We start from the raw sequence: 16428 nt of genomic DNA, 5'->3' as shown, positions 1-16428 counted from the left end.
CTTCCAGAGGTCTTTGCTAGTTGTTCTCTGCAGAGAGATCTTTCTGTTGAAACATTGAACAGAGGTTATGCCTACACTATAAAATTATATCAACCTAAGTTACGTCAAAGTACAGCCACCGCAGCACTTAAATAGCTTTTACACGTCCACACTATGCTCCTTGTGTCAGCAGTGTGCATCCTCATGGGGAATGCTTGCACTGATTTAACTGTCAGTGTGGGGCATTGTGGGATGGCTTCTGAAAGCCAGCAACAGTTGATGTAAGCAACACAGAGTCTACATTGACACTGCATCGACTTAACTACATCAACCTAAGCACTACACCTCTCGTAGAGGTGGAGTTTTTAAGTTGGCATAGCGGGCGAGTTACATTGTCGGGAGTAACATTTTACTGTAGATGCTTATAGAGTTAGTCGATGTAAACTGCCTTGTGTCAACCTAATTCTGCAGTGTAGACCAGGGTTTACCTGTTTCTGAATCACGCAGTATGGCACATTTCAAAGGCGTGAAAAAGGATTGAATGTCTCTGAACTAACTAAAGAGTTTGCCTTGTATTTTGTTTCATTTTGTGTTGTTGCTGCCAACACCAAGTAAAAATCAGAAGCTGTGTTAATGTATTTTCCATAAACTGATTAAATGCTACCAAAGAAGTGCTCAACAGTAACTTGACCTGCCTTTAAGATCAATAAAGTAAAAACTTAAACAAAGTCGTAAAGATTTTGACTTCACAGCTGCGAGCAGCGGCACCGGAGGCAGCAAACAGGGCGGCTAACAGGGGAGTTTGAGAGGGAGTTCTCATTGGAGGAGAAGGTACCTGTATTTGCGTCTGTCCTTGTTGTTCTTGTGTGTTCCTGTGTGTTTGTAGGGGCCTGCAGGGGCTGGGGGCTGGGAAGGAGGCCGAGCCCTGAGTAGGGGGCGGGGCTTGGCTGATTAGGGGGCCCATAAAAGCGGCCTCCCAGCCAGGCAGCGGCACAGCTGCGAGCAGCGGCACCGGAGGCAGCAAACAGGGCGGCTAACAGGGGAGTTTGAGAGGGAGTTCTCATTGGAGGAGAAGGTACCTGTATTTGCGTCTGTCCTTGTTGTTCTTGTGTGTTCCTGTGTGTTTGTAGGGGCCTGCAGGGGCTGGGGGCTGGGAAGGAGGCCGAGCCCTGAGTAGGGGGCGGGGCTTGGCTGATTAGGGGGCCCATAAAAGCGGCCTCCCAGCCAGGCAGCGGCACAGCTGCGAGCAGCGGCACCGGAGGCAGCAAACAGGGCGGCTAACAGGGGAGTTTGAGAGGGAGTTCTCATTGGAGGAGAAGGTACCTGTATTTGCGTCTGTCCTTGTTGTTCTTGTGTGTTCCTGTGTGTTTGTAGGGGCCTGCAGGGGCTGGGGGCTGGGAAGGAGGCCGAGCCCTGAGTAGGGGGCGGGGCTTGGCTGATTAGGGGGCCCATAAAAGCGGCCTCCCAGCCAGGCAGCGGCACAGCTGCGAGCAGCGGCACCGGAGGCAGCAAACAGGGCGGCTAACAGGGGAGTTTGAGAGGGAGGTAAGGGGGGAGGCAGGAGGGCGCGGTGTGTGCTCTGAGTCCACAGGTGCAGTGGGCAGAGATTGCAGCAGCCATGAGCCAAGCAGCAGCAGCAGCAGACAGAATGCAGATGGCCGCATGTGGAAGCTGTGGTATGTATATGGTCCTAGCAGGGGAGCTGGAACACAGGTATGTGTGTATGAAGTGTCGCCTGATAGTTTTACTGGAGGAAAAGATTAAGGGGCTGGAGATGCAGGTAGATACCCTGGTGGAGTTTAGGCGGGGGTTTGAGCAGCTGATGGAGGACAGGCAAGGGGGCACTGAAGAAGTATGCCCTATGGTGGAGGTACAGGCAGAGGTAGAGGACGGTGAGAGGGGAATGGAAGGGAGAGAACATGGGAGGTGGAAGCATGTGACTGTGAGAAGCAGGCCAAGGAAAAGAAGGGCCAGTGAGGGGGGGATAGAACTCAGGAATAGGTTCGAGTGTTTGGATAGCGAGGTGGAGGGGCAGCAGGTGGCGACTGAAGGTGGAAGGGTGAGGAAGAAGAGGAGAGCTGCTAGTCCAAGAGAGAGGGGGGAGGAGTTGATGGAGACAGCACCAACTCTGGGCCCCGTGAGGATTCAGGAAGGCATAAGGGAAGATAGGAATAGGCACAGGTCAGGACTAGAGGGATCGGAGACTAGATTACTAGATCGCACTGTTGCCAGGCAACGGCAGGTGTATGTAATTGGAGACTCTTTACTGAGGAGATTGGATAGGCCTGTGACCAGGGCAGACCCGGAGAACAGAAGGGTGTGCTGTCTACCGGGCGCAAGGATACGCGATGTGGACCTGCGGTTGAAAAGGATCCTACAAGGAGCAGGTAAGAACCCCCTGATAATCCTTCATGTGGGAACGAATGATACGGCTAGGTTCTCGTTAGAGAGGATCAAGGGAGATTATGCCAGGCTGGGGAAGACGCTCAAGGAGATAGAGGCTCAGATTATCTTTAGTGGGATTCTGCCCGTTCCGAGGGAAGGGCAGCAAAGGGCTGATAGGATTGTGAGAATAAATAGTTGGCTAAGGGAGTGGTGCTATAAGGAGGGCTTTGGGATGTATGGACACTGGGAGGCTTTCGGGGACAGACACCTGTTCTCGCGGGATGGGCTTCACCTGAGTAGGGAAGGAAATAGACTTCTGGGAGGGAGGCTGGCTCATCTTATCAAAAGAGCTTTAAACTAGCAAGTTTGGGGAGACGGTTGGGAGATGCACAGTTAATCTCCACGCCAGATTCCAGTATGGAGAAGGTGAGTAAAATGAGAGGAGACATAGCTGGGGAGATGAGATTAGACATAGGAAGGACAGGAGGGACGGACACTAGGAGGCCCGCAGCATATAGTGCTACTAATGGGAGACGGGCTAAACGACATACATTAGGGTGTCTATACACCAATGCCAGAAGCCTAGGTAATAAAATGGAGGAATTGGAGCTCCTGGTCCAAGAGCTGAAACCAGATATCATAGGAATAACGGAAACGTGGTGGAATGACAGTCACGACTGGAACACAGGTATGGAGGGGTATGCGCTGTTTAGGAAAGACCGGAACAGAGGTAAAGGTGGGGGGGTGGCATTGTATGTCAATAGTGAAATAAACTGTAAAGAAATAATAGTGGATGGATTAGACAACACAGAGTCCGTCTGGGCAATACTCACAATGGGTAATAGGACTTCTAGAGCCTCTCCGGGGATAGTGCTTGGAGTGTGCTATAGACCGCCGGGATCGACCCAGGATATGGATAAGGAACTATTTAATGTGCTTAGAGAAGTAATTACTAATAGAAACTGTGTAATTATGGGGGACTTTAACTTCCCGGATATAGATTGGGGAACAAACGCTAGTAGCAATAATAGGGCTCAGATGTTCCTAGATGTGCTTGCTGATCAATTCCTCCATCAAGTGGTAGCTGAACCGACGAGGGGGGAGGCCATTTTAGATTTGATTCTGGTAAGTAGTGAGGACCTCGTTGAGGAAGTGGTAGTAGGGGACAATTTGGGCTCCAGTGATCATGAGCTAATTCGGTTTAAAATACAGGGAAGGAGTAACAGAATTAAGTCAAAGACTAGGGTTTATAATTTTAAAAAGGCCAATTTCAACAAATTAAGGGGACTGGTAAGGGAAGTGGATTGGGCAAACGTATTAATAGATTTAAAGGCAGAAGAAGCCTGGGATTACTTTAAGTTAAAGATGCATGAGCTGTCGGAGGCCTGTATCCCCAAAAAGGGAAAAAGATTACCAAGCAAGAGATTTAGACCGAGCTGGATGAGCAACCGACTCAAAGGGGCGATTAGGAAAAAACAGAAAGCGTACAAAGAGTGGAAGAGGGGAGGGATCAGTAAGGAAATGTACCAAAGTGAAGTCAGAGAATGTAGAGATAGAGTGAGAAAGGCCAAAGGCCGTGTAGAGTTGGACCTAGCGAGGGGAATTAAAAGCAATAGTAAGAGGTTTTACAGCCACATAAACAGGAAGAAAGCAAAGAAAGAAGAAGTGGGACCGCTGAGGACTATTGCCGGAGAGGAGATTAAAGACAATCTAGGCATGGCGCAATATCTCAATGAATATTTTGCGTCGGTGTTTAATGAGGCCAATGAAGGGATTAGGGAGACTAGCACCATTACAGAGGGGCATTCGGGATGGGGGATTACCGTATCCGAGGTAGAAACAAAACTTGAACGCCTTAATGGGGCTAAGTCGGGAGGACCGGACGATCTTCATCCGAGAATATTGAAGGAATTGGCGCGGGAAATAGCAGGCCCGTTAGCGATAATATTTAATGAATCTGTAAACTCGGGGGTGGTCCCGTTAGACTGGAGAATAGCTAATGTGGTTCCTATTTTCAAAAAAGGGAAAAAAAGTGATCCGGGTAACTACAGGCCTGTTAGTTTAACATCTGTAGTGTGCAAGCTGTTAGAGAAAATTTTGAAGGAGAAACTAGTTGAGGACCTGGAGGGTAGTGGCAATTGCGATAATTTACAACATGGTTTTACGAAGGGCAGATCGTGCCAAACGAATCTGATCTCCTTCTTTGAGAAAGTAACGGATTTATTAGATAAGGGAAATGCGGTGGACCTAATATACCTGGATTTCAGTAAAGCGTTTGATACTGTACCCCATGAGGAATTATTGGTTAAACTGAAAAACATGGGGATCGATTTGAAAATCCAGAACTGGATAAGGAATTGGTTAATGGGGAGAATGCAGCGGGTCGTATTGAAGGGTGAACTGTCAGGTTGGAGGGAGGTTACCAGTGGAGTTCCCCAAGGTTCGGTTTTGGGACCCATTTTATTTAATCTATTTATAACTGACCTCGGAACCGATTGCAGGAGTAGGCTGGTAAAGTTTGCGGATGATACGAAGGTGGGAGGCGTTGTAAATTCGGAAGAGGATAGGGATATCCTGCAGGGAGACTTGAATGAACTTGTGAATTGGAGTGTAGAAATAGGATGAAATTTAATAGTGAAAAGTGTAAGGTGATGCATTTGGGGATGACCAATAACAATTTTAGTTACAAGATGGGGACGCATTGGTTAGAAGTAACGGAAGAGGAGAAGGACCTAGGGGTCCTTGTAGACCGCAGGATGACTATGAGTCGACAGTGTGACGTGGCGGTGAAAAAAGCCAATGCTGTCTTGGGATGCATTAGGCGAGGTATATCTAGTAGGGATAAGGAGGTCCTGCTTCCGTTGTACAAGGCGCTGGTGAGACCTCATTTGGAGTACTGTGTGCAGTTCTGGTCTCCAATGTTTAAAAAAGATGAACTCAAACTGGAACGGGTGCAGAGAAGGGCCACTAGGATGATCAGAGGAATGGAAAACCTGTCGTATGAAAGGAGACTAGAGGAGCTTGGGTTGTTTAGTCTGACAAAGCGAAGGCTGAGGGGGGATATGATTGCTATCTTTAAATATATTAGAGGGATTAATACAAGGGAGGGAGATGAATTATTCCAGCTTAGTACTAACGTGGATACGAGAACGAATGGATATAAACTGGCCGTGGGGAAGTTCAGGCTTGAAATTAGACGAAGGTTTCTGACCGTTAGAGGGGTGAAATATTGGAACGGCCTTCCGAGGGAAACGGTGGGGGCGAGGGACTTGTCTGGCTTTAAGATTAAGTTAGATAAGTTTATGGAGGGAATGGTTTAATGGTAAAACATAGTTGTCAAGGAAAACCAAGCAATGGTAGGTAAATAGCATAATGGCTAAAAGGGGTCAGGATGGAGACTCTTGCCTATATGCTCGGGGTCTTACTGATCGCCATATTTGGGGTCGGGAAGGAATTTTCCTCCAGGGCAGATTGGCTGAGCCTCTGGAGGTTTTTCGCCTTCCTCCGCAGCATGGGGCAGGGATCTCTAGCAGGAGGGTCTCTGCCGATTGAGGTCACTAATAACAGGATTGGGGACTTCAGCAGCAGAGTCCAGGGAAGGGGTGGGGACGGTTTTATGGCCTGCAGCATGCAGGGGGTCAGACCAGATGATCATAATGGTCCCTTCTGACCTTAAAGTCTATGAATCTATGAACTTAAAACAGAAAAAAAAGTTGTTTATCCTCTTTTTAGGTGTCATTATGCCAAACTCCATTAGCATAAAAAATCAAGTAAGAAAATACTTACGTATTGAAAAGATAACCATTATTAAAGCAATTTTTCCTCCAATACTCTAAGGCTAGATTCTGCCCACCCTTACTCATTTTAAGTAGTACCTTACAGCACAGCTAGTCACATTGATTAGGTTGACAGACTCAGACCCTAAGGGCCAAAGGAGCTGTGTACTCACATTAGGCTAGGTTGTTTTCTGGATTACATGCCCATGCAAGGGAGCCCAAGACTCTATTTACACCTCTGTGTGGGCTACCTGGACCTTGGCTGCAGGCATTTAGGAATCAGTAAGCTCTACTCCTCTGCTTATTGCCCGCAGAACAGGTGGATGTGGATGGGCAGGGAATGGACAGAGAATCTTGGCTCTCCCCCTACCACCATTGATCAGTGCATCTGAGCAAGCACAGGACAGGAGGTGATATAAATTGGTTCATATGCCACTGCATATCCCAAGTCAGGCCAAAGAGGAAGCATCAGAGGAATTGGAAGTTCCTCAGTCACACAGTGCCTCCACAGGCTACTCCTGGGTTGGTGCAACTTATGTACTACCCATTGCTTAGGGCTGTGCTTAAAATCATGGTCTAGCACATTGAAGTCAATTGAACAATTTACTAGAGTAAGTGCTACTCAATATTAGTATGTGTTGCAGAAATGGGCTGAGAGCCCAACCCAGCTGAATTCAACAAGTGTTCCATCACTGACTTCAATGAGAGTAGAATAGGGACCCCGGACACCATTGCAAATGACAACCTAGTTAACATTACAACTTGAGAAACGACAGATTATGTGACCAGCAGAGCTTCATAGGAATTTTTTGACAAAATGTTTTTTCATCTAAAAATATTGATTTGTTGAAACCAAAACTCTTAGCAGGAAAGTGTTGATTTTGATGAGTTTCCTGTTTTGAAAAAAATTGAAATTGACATTTTCTAAATGAAAATGTTCCATATGGGGGAGGTCGAAACAACTTTTCATTTTGAAATTTAAGTTAATTTATAATAAAAATGTAAAATAAATAAAAAGATAAAAAGATAAATTATTAAAATAAAATGTTTTGATTGACCCAATCAGATTTTTGTTTTCGGAATTGCGAAACTTTTGAGATTTTGACTTTTCATCCCAATTTGGGACAGGAAATGTTTTTGAAATCTCCATAATTCTCACAGGATGGAAAAATGATTTCCCATTGAGCTCAAATGACCAAGAACTAAATTATTTTCTCACTCCTTGAAATGATCCCTGTTGAACAAACATTGAGACACATTGAGAGAGAATGCTGTGTGAGAGAAATTTAAACTGACTCTGCTCTCAGTTTTTGTTCTGTGGCTAGAGAAGTGTCAGTCAAGCAAATTTATTTTTAAAAAATTAAAAATTAAATATTAAGCATCTTGCTTAGATTTAACAAAAGCTTTCCTTTCAAATACCAATTCATAATTAAAACCACATTTATTGAGGTTTAACAACTACCATAAGTAAAAGATGCATATGTCTATTACTTGGGTTGCTAATCTTCAGTAAATGAGTGTGCAAACTGCAACAATAGCTAACTGGCATCCATTTAACATTCTGTACAACTTCCTTTCTCCAGCTGATCTCAGCTTTTCACCCATCAATAACCAACATTTTCCCAAACCTTGTCTGACACAAGTAAAATTTTCGATGTTATAGTGATTCCCTTCATTGAGCCATTTAAATGTTATGCTTGAGCACTACTACACCAGCCACCCTTGAAAGACAGAGGTAAGTGAAGTGGCTCAATGTAACAGATCACAGATCATGTGGTTAGGAATAACTGGGTCTTGATTGGTACAAAAAAAATTACTCTAATAAATTACAGGCATGTCATGAATATCATTCCATATTGGAAAAGTCTAGCAATCTTGACTTAATTCCGTGTAAATAGGAAAACAGTTAAACCACCAATGAAAGATTCTCCTAGAAATTGTATAGGATGTTTTGGCTTAGTGGGGAATTTAAAGACCAGGCCCTACATTTAGGGATATGAGGAAGAGATTCTGGAAAAATCCCATGCCCACTGACACCTTAGATTAGAAGCACTTACCTTTTGCACTGTATCCTGTAAAATATACAAGATCTAAGTGATCTTTTCTCCACACTCCACTCCCCCTCCTCCATCCAACCAGCCAAATAAAAGCTGTCTGTGAAATCCTGTCTGTGAAAAATTCTAAGATTTTGAAATTTCTTGTCCCACATCAGGGTGAAAATAGAAATCTCAGAATTTATCATGAAACAAAGTATTCAGAAATATTTTGTTTCTATGTTATTGTTTTGAATATAATATAATATAATATAATATAATATAATATAATATAATATAATATAATATAGAATTAATAAAGTCAAAATGAAACATTTTGATAATTTCCCATCCACATTTTTGATAAAATCAGTAAGTTCCTGCAAAACATTTTGATTTCATCAAATCAGCATTTTCCAACAGAAAAAAATGTTTTGTTGGAAAATTTTCAACCATCCCTGTATGTATTGTAGCAAAGAGGTGAACAGGAAGTAGCAGGTAAGTGGTAGTATTTGGATTGAAAAGAAGTGCTGTTGTACTTCAGAAGTGGTGGCATTAGTAGGAGGTGGCTGGTGGCACATTCAGACTAATTAGAAGTAATTTATTTTCTGTAGCAGCGAAGGAAGTGGATGTCAGAGATGGATGTTGATAAAGACTGACACAGCAAGGACTAACCAAAAGAGTAAGAGAAATGGGAGACAATCATTGTCCATGTTAGTTTAAAAAGTAGACATCAGTAAGCACAAGATATAGTTTAACCTGCAGCTATATTACCTGTGCTCCACTCAGGTCTCATAAACTAAGTATCATTGAATTTTGTATTTGGATGGGAGCCTGCAAGAAAAAAATCAGAGTGCTGCAAGAAGTTGAAATGATGAGCTAGTAGCATTAAAAGGTGTCATTACTGATCTGATGCCTAAAATACAATGGCTTCTCTGCTATACTATAATCCTGAAATGCTAATCATTTATGGGTATTAAGGATCCTGTGGCACTATTAATAAAATTTGGGGTGTTAACCCTATTGTCCTGGCCAAATTCAAGTTTGGTAACTACCTTTTAGCTGCCGAAAATTGTCTATTCAGTTTCAATAGGCTACCATATTCTCCTTCACTTCCTTTCATAATCTGTTGTATAGTGTTGCAAATGTGCTTTTAACAACTGCAATGTTCCATTCCAGAGATGGCTGCATAGTTTCATAGATTCCAAGGGCAGAAAGAAACATTACGATCATCTAGTCTGATCTGTAATATCAGAGGGAGGTAAGGCAGTGCCTGTAAATAGTGTGCAAAGTGCTTTCAGATGAGAAGTATAATATAAATTATGAACATTCATCTTGTAGTTTGACAGTTATTAATTGTTTAGGATAGAAAGTACTCCTATAATAGTAGTTGTGGATGCACATATAAATATAATGGGTCAATCTCCGAACATAAATATGTGCTCTACACAGACATGCATGCACACACACATATGCATAATTTAGAGTTTTGAAATAAAAATGTCTCAAATTATGAGGAAATAACTGAGTCATTCATGGAACACTTGATCATTCCTCATTGTGTTCGGTAATAAGATGTAATAGTTGCTTCACGTGAAAAAGCCATCAGGTGTTACAAGACAAATGGAATATAAAAGCAGTGTTTGGAAGGGGGAGGAGGGTTGTCAAAGACTGAATGTACCTATTGAATCTCAGTAATTGCCACTTACTGCTTGATTTAATGAAAGCTACTGAATAAAGGAACCATCACCAAAACTCATGTTCCAATTTGTACTATACCCTTCTCTGTCTTCCAAAGTCATGGTCACCATTTCTAGCAGAGAACCACTTCCTTCTCTTCTTCCTCACTCACTATCATCTGCGTGCATTTTCCACACCATTAGTGGGGGCAGTCAAAAATGACTGCTGCCAGATATAGGCTTTGAAGTTAACAGGCTTGCAATTGACGCATCCTTGGAGAGGCTGAAAAGATATAACTATGAGTTTGCTCAAAACTCTGTGCATTCTTATGTGTCCTAGAAGAAAGATTTGACCTTTGTTATATAGAAGATCTTGCCATCTGAGCTACTTGTAGACAGAACATTTGTTTATGGTCTGTGAAGTTGTTTACAGCTTCTATTCTCTCTCTCTCATGCAATCACAAAATGGATTCAGACTAGTTAGAGAGGCCTCATTTTTCATACAAAGTACTTTGTTGCTAATAATATAGTCACAGGGACAGGAAAGTGCTGTTTTCGTCACCCTCAGCTCTTCAAGTTACACAAGTCCCATGCTGATGATGGCATTGGTAAGGAATCAGTAGGATAAACATATGGTACAAAAGCTCTCCACTGAGGTGCTAATTCTTTTCATTGTTAACTGTTGCTGGGTCATTAACTTGTTCTGTCTTGGTTAGTTTTTTCAGGCTCTTTTGGTGTGGTTGAGAACTAGCTTATTCTAAAAGTAGAAATCAATTAAATTAAATTAAGGACTGAAATTAATAGTGGGACAAACTTCAAAGCAAACAAGTTTTGAAATTCAGCTCTGGATTCTGGTTGGGACTGGAAACTGAAGTGTCCAATTACCGTGGGAAAGTCAGTTCTTATCTGTGGGCATGTCAGGACTGACTGGAAGTAGAAATTACTAAGAAAACCTGTTTCCATTAATTTCTAATTTAATTTTTTGTAACTGATTCTAGAATGCAATCTAGAGCTAGTTAAAACAGTTGGGGTAGCGGAGTGCAGGGGAGTTCTTTGTTTTGTTTTGTTTTGTTTCGAAAATATGAAAAAAAATGTTTGTTTCAAAAGTTTCCATGTTTAAAAAAAAACCTGAAAATGTTAGAGTTCACAATGTAAGGATAGACAGACAAGTAGATAGAGGTTGGGAGGGAATGGAATGTTTTTTTCAGGGGTGTGTCTATGTGTTTGAGGATGAGGCCATGACACTGCTTTCCCCCCAACACACATTTGCCAGTAGAGCTGGGATAGCATTGGGATTAGGGGTACATGCTTCACCTTATAATAGGTCAGCTTTTTTCCTTTGTGGTCCAACAGCACCCCCAGATCCACAGGGTCTGACTTTCAGAGGTCCTGACTGAGCAGCCCTAGCTCCCATTGGCTTCAATGGAAGTTGTGGGTGCTCAATTCCTATCAAAATTAGACTCACAAATGTCTTAGGAGACGTCTCCTGCAGCTGCATATTTCTGCACAAACTCCCACTACAGAGAGTGCTTTTAAGTCATAATATGGCTCTGTGTGTTTGTTTGTATCTGAGAGAGAGAGAGAGAGAGAGAGAGAGAGAGAGAGAGAGAGAGAGAGAGATTCAGGCCATGTCTACACTACAGGCACTATACCTGTACACTACTGAACCTATGCTGCTGTAGCACAGACAGTTTGTACAGGAATGGAAGGGTTTTTTCATTACTGTAGGTAAGCAACTTCCTCAAGTGGTGGGTTGACAGAAGAATTCTTTCACTGATCTACCTGCATCTACACTGGGAGCATAACTACTGTGCTCAGGGGAGTGGATTTACCCCTGAGTGCTGTAGTTCTCTTGACCTAATTTTTAAGTGTAGAGATCAGGCCTAAGGGTAAAATTTGGGAACCTAAGTTAGATTTTCAGAAATTATTTAGGCACTTAGGAGTCTAAGGCCAAGTCTACACTACAGTTATGTTGATGATCATAAGTCGCTTTAATAACAGTGGTTGTGCACGTCCACACAACACTCCTTGTGTCAGCAGAGTGTGTCCATAGTCATTGCTCTTGCTTTGATAGAGAGAGTGTTGCATCGTGGGTAGCTATCCCACTGTGCAATTCATGACCCTCCGTCACCCTCTGCCACTGGAAGCACTGGGAATGGATCACAGTGCATCATGGAGACGTTCTTGCCATCCCATAATGCAGTTATTTCCATCCCATTATTCCATGGCATTCCTACTTCATTTTGTGCCATTTTTCAACAGCCCTTGAACTCCCTGTGCCCTCCATCTCTGCCTGACAGCAAGAATCCTGAGCTGCTGACCAGTCTGGTGGTGAGCATTCTGAACATAAGGAGGCTGGTCCTGCAGTATTTCATGAGTTGCGAAACAGAGAGTGAATCGGTGATGCCTGCCCTCCTGTCTGCCATGGAAACAAATAATTCAAGATTGCTGCTGGTGTTCATAGTACAGCTTGCCATGGTGGACAACTGGTCATGGGACACAAGCACTGAGTGGTGGGATCACATCGTGATGCATGTATGACAAGCAGTGGCTGCAGAACTTTCGGATGCGCAGATCCACCTCCTGGAACTGTATGCGGAGCTCACCCCACAACTGCGGCATAAGGACATCAGAATGAGAGCTGCCCTCATAGTAGAAAAGCAAGTGGCAGTCGCTGTGTGGAAGCTGGAAACTCCAGAGAAAATGAGTTTGGAGTTGGAAAGTCCACCTTGAGGGTTGAGGTGATGCAAGTGTGCAGAGCCATTAACTGTCTCCTGCTATGAAGGACTGTGACTCTCAGTAATGTGCAGGAAATAATTCATGTTTTTGAGGCAATGGGATTCTCTATCTGCAACGGGGCGATAGATGGAAAGCATATCCCAATTTGGGCCCCCGATCATCTTGTGACGGAGTGCATCAATCAAAAGGGCTACTTCTCTGTGGTCTCGCAGGTGCTGGTGGATCACTGGGGACATTTCAGAGACATCAATGCGGGCTGGTCAGGGAAAATGTATGATACATGCATCTTTCGGAACACTGGACTGTATAGAAAGCTGCATGCTGGGACTTTCTTTCCAGACCAGAAGCTTCCAATGGGGGATGTGAAAATGCCCATATGATCCTTGGAGACCCTGCCTACCCCTTTTTCCTGTGACCCATGAAGCCTTACACCTGGAACCTAGACAGCAGCAAGGAGTGCTTCAAAAACAGGCTGAACAGGTGCCCAGTAATGTGTCTTTATGTGATGCATTAGGCCAGGCAATGTTTACTTGCCACCTTGAATGACCCCTGTAGTGCTTGCTTCCTGAGTGTTAATTATACTAAGCAAAGATTCCTACCTATAGCCACTATATTTCCAAGTTAGTGCTGACCAATGTGTGTATATCACAAAGAAAGACTCATTTTATTTCAAAGACTCAAGTGTAATAACAGGACAAAACACAATTTTTTGGCCAAACAAAGGACATGACAATGAGGAACAGTCTCAGGGTTAGGGCTTTCACAGCTGTGTGTCATGCCAGCTTTCATTGGGAAACCAATCCCGGGTACTTTCAGGAGCTGGGAACATGTGAGGAATGCGGTGAGGGAGTTTGGGGAGGTCATGGACCGGAGTTCTGCAACAGCTGCAGGGGGAGTTGTGCACGGATTGCTAAGATGGTAAGGTAATGAGGGACTTCGTCATCTCTGGCCCTCCAGGAGCTTTATCATCCATTCCTATTACTGTGTCCTTTCCAGGCTATCGAGCCGCAGTCTTTCATTAATTGTCTCCCTCCACGCTCTTGTTTCACTACGTGCTGCATCCGTTAACTGCAGTACTTCACTAAACCTATCCTTCTTACTCCTCCTGGTTCACCACCTTATCTGACAGAGGCGCTCCACCGGTGTGGAGGAGTGCATCCTCAAGGGCACATCTGCAGATGCTAAAGAAACAATGAACAGAGACAGTATTGTGAGTGTGCTCACAGCCATGAATCACAAAAGGTACACTCATCTCTTTCTCGCTGTCCCTTGACTAGCACACTGGTCGGCGCAAGTAACAAATATGATGAGTTTGCCTTCCTCAGCTCTTTGATCTTAGCATGTCTGTATATCCCTCCCGTGCCCCTTCTCCTGCATTCCACTACCAATTAGCCCATAGGTATCAAAGTTCCTATGGCTGGAGTGAAGCTGCGACTGCACAGACTCCTCTCCCCATAGACTCAGCAGATCCAACAGCTCTGGTATGCTCCACGTGGGAGACCGTATGCTACCAAAAGCCGGCATGGTCAGCTGGGACAATGCTGTTTGATGCTGGAGGGATAGCTCAGTAGTTTGAGCATTGGCCTGCTCAATCCTTGAGGGGGTCATTTAGAGAACTGGGGTAAAAATCTGTCTGGGGATTGGTCCTGCTTTGAGCAGGGGGTTGGATTAGATGACCTCCTGAGGTCCCTTCCAACCCTGATATTCTATGATTCTATCTATGATTCTATGAACTGTGCACACTGAGCAAAAGGGAAGAGGAATTTCAAAAATGCCTGGTGTCAAGTATCAGGGGGTAGCTGTGTTAGTCTGTATCTACAAAAACAACAAGGAGTCTGGTGGCACCTTAAAGACTAACAGATTTATTTGGGCATAAGCTTTCGTGAGTAAAAACCTCACTTCTTCGGATGCATAGAGTGAAAGTTACAGATGCAGGCATTATATACTGACACATGGAGAGCAGGGAGTTACTTCACAAGTGGAGAACCAGTGTTGACAGGGCCAATTCAATCAGGGTGGATGTAGTCCACTCCCAATAATAGATGAGGAGGTGTCAATTCCAGGAGTCTTTAAATGGGGGATGGGCACATACCTGTATACCTTCAGGGCAGCAGAGTTGAAACTGCTGACTAGAGCAGTCCTGATAGGCATTGTGGGATACCTCTTGGAGGCCAGTTAGGGTGACATAACAAAGCGCAGTGTCTACACTGACACTGCATCACTCTAACTATGTTGCAAAAAGCTCTATGCTGCTCATTGAGGTGGTTTTATTATGTCGGCGTAGCAGGGGAGATACATCGGTGAGAGGAATATTTCAGTGCGTACTGTTTTGTCAACGAAAGCTGACTTTTGTCGAAAACAAAGTGTAGTGAAGGCAAGGCCTAAGTCTTATTGACTTCCCATGGAAGTTAGGGCTAATGTACACAGGGAAAATTGAACTATTCCTGTATATTTTAGCTCTTCTGGAATAAGTCCCATGTGGATTTTATTCTGGATTTTTATTCTCTCCTGTGTGAGTGGTGAGTGTCCACATGGAGAACTATTCTAGGATAGCTATTCCCATCAATTTCCGGATGTTAACAAGCCCTTTGGCTCCTAGTGCCTCAGTCACTTTAGAAAGTGGAACTTAGGCTCCCAGGCCACTTTGAAAAATGTACCCTAAATAACTAATGGCAATAACTACTGGGTAGAAAATCATTGTAGGATTTCCGCATCCCCAGGAGGTATATCTTAATAGAAAACCCATTAGGTGAATTTCCTGTTAGCTGGATTGTAGTGTCACTCACAGCATGTTTTCCATGATAATATATGCATTGCCTGGTACTGTACTTCCTGACAGTGTTGCTAGGGCCTCAGGTTTTAACAAAGTGGAAATACAAAACCCTCTATTGAGAGTCGTCCTTCCCATTTTGTTTCTATCTTAAATGAAATGTGGGGAATGAAAAAAAAATCAATAGTAGTCTTTAATGGAGTTGCAAGAGGCTGTTTGTAATAGTTTCTGAGCTCTGGTAAGCTAGCCTCTCTAAGCCTCCTTGTTCTTTTTCTCTTAAAATCCTACTTGATTGAAACACAGCTTCTGTGCTGGCACTGGTCTGGTCTGGCCCTGCCATTCCCATGCAGGGACAATAATTTAAGATTGGCATAAAGAACTAGCCATCAGTTTGGAAGAAACACTGGGGAGAGATAGGCTTTTCTAGGTGTTTTGAACCACTTGATTGTGGCTAAAGGCTCCATGTAGGCCCAGGTAGAGTGATTCTGTTGTGCTGCTGAGTGTTCAAGGTATATCCAAGTAGAACATGCCATCTGTGCTACAGAGTGTGCCAAGGGCATCCACGTAGAACATGGTTGCTAGCAAATTTTTCAGATGCTGCGTATCCAGGTTGAATACATCTGCTGTGATGCTGAATTCTCTGGGTACATACAAGCAAAACAAACATTATGTGCTGATACATCTCTCCAGTATGTTAAGACAGGATGTCCCTAATGTGCTGTCAAACATTCTAAGTATGTGCAAGTAGAATACACCTGTGTGCTGCTGAATATTCCAGGGCGGTTCAGCTGGAACACCCTGTCACTGTGCTGTACAGCCTAATATTCCATGAAGTATTAATGCAACATAACAGGGACATTCCCCAGGGGTCACAAGCATCTTCCACGTACAAACCAATGCACAGGTGGATGTGGATCTGGATAAGATTCCGCAGTTGGGAGTGGGAGAAAAAGCAAAATGCTGCTGGTCTTAGGAGTATAAATCCTTCCTCATAGATGGAGCATGACTGTACTGTTATTAACGTGACGATCAAACAACAACCAATCAACAATGGGCTCTTAATTGTC

The sequence above is a fragment of the Chrysemys picta genome, chromosome 4 (genome assembly GCF_011386835.1).
Source record: "Chrysemys picta bellii isolate R12L10 chromosome 4, ASM1138683v2, whole genome shotgun sequence".
Classification (NCBI taxonomy): Eukaryota; Metazoa; Chordata; order Testudines; family Emydidae; genus Chrysemys; species Chrysemys picta.
The sequence above is the reverse complement of the archived record's forward strand: the minus strand, read 5'-3'. Positions refer to the sequence as shown.